The sequence below is a fragment of the Triticum dicoccoides genome, chromosome 5A, assembly GCF_002162155.2.
Source record: "Triticum dicoccoides isolate Atlit2015 ecotype Zavitan chromosome 5A, WEW_v2.0, whole genome shotgun sequence".
Lineage (NCBI taxonomy): Eukaryota > Viridiplantae > Streptophyta > Magnoliopsida > Poales > Poaceae > Triticum > Triticum dicoccoides.
The window spans coordinates 298,792,057-298,792,638 of NC_041388.1; positions in this window are offsets into that span (position 1 = coordinate 298,792,057).

Consider the following 582-nt stretch of genomic DNA (forward strand, 5'->3'; position numbering starts at 1 on the left):
TCGCCTAAGTTCTGTCATTTGAGGACTTAGCTGCAGTCAGGTACTCGCCTAAGTTTGAAAAAAATCCTATCGAGTGGAGAGCAGTCCTCCCACTCGGGGGCTTAGCTGCAGTCCAGTACTCGCCTAAGTTCTCTCACTTGAGGACTTAGCTACAGTCAGGCACTCGCCTAAGTTTGAAAAAATCCTACCGAGTGGAGAGCAGCCCTCCCACTCGGAGACTTAGCTGCAGTCCAGTACTCGCCTAAGTACTCTCACTTGAGGACTTAGCTGCAGTCAGGCACTCGCCTAAGTTTGAAACACATCATGCTCTGCAGTAACAAGGGGCAGGTCGACTGCTACCTCCTCCTTGGGGAGCTTCGCCACAAATACAACGCGCACTTCATCCTGCTCTGCAGTAACAAGGGGCAGGTCGACTGCTACCTCCTCCTTGGGGAGCTTCGCCACAAATACAATGTGCGCTCCATCGCTGACCCGCAAGGACAACAAGGGGCAGGTCGACTGCTACCTCCTCCTTGGGGAGCTTCGCCACAAATACAACGTGCGCTCCATCGCTGACCCGCAAGGACAACAAGGGGCAGGTCG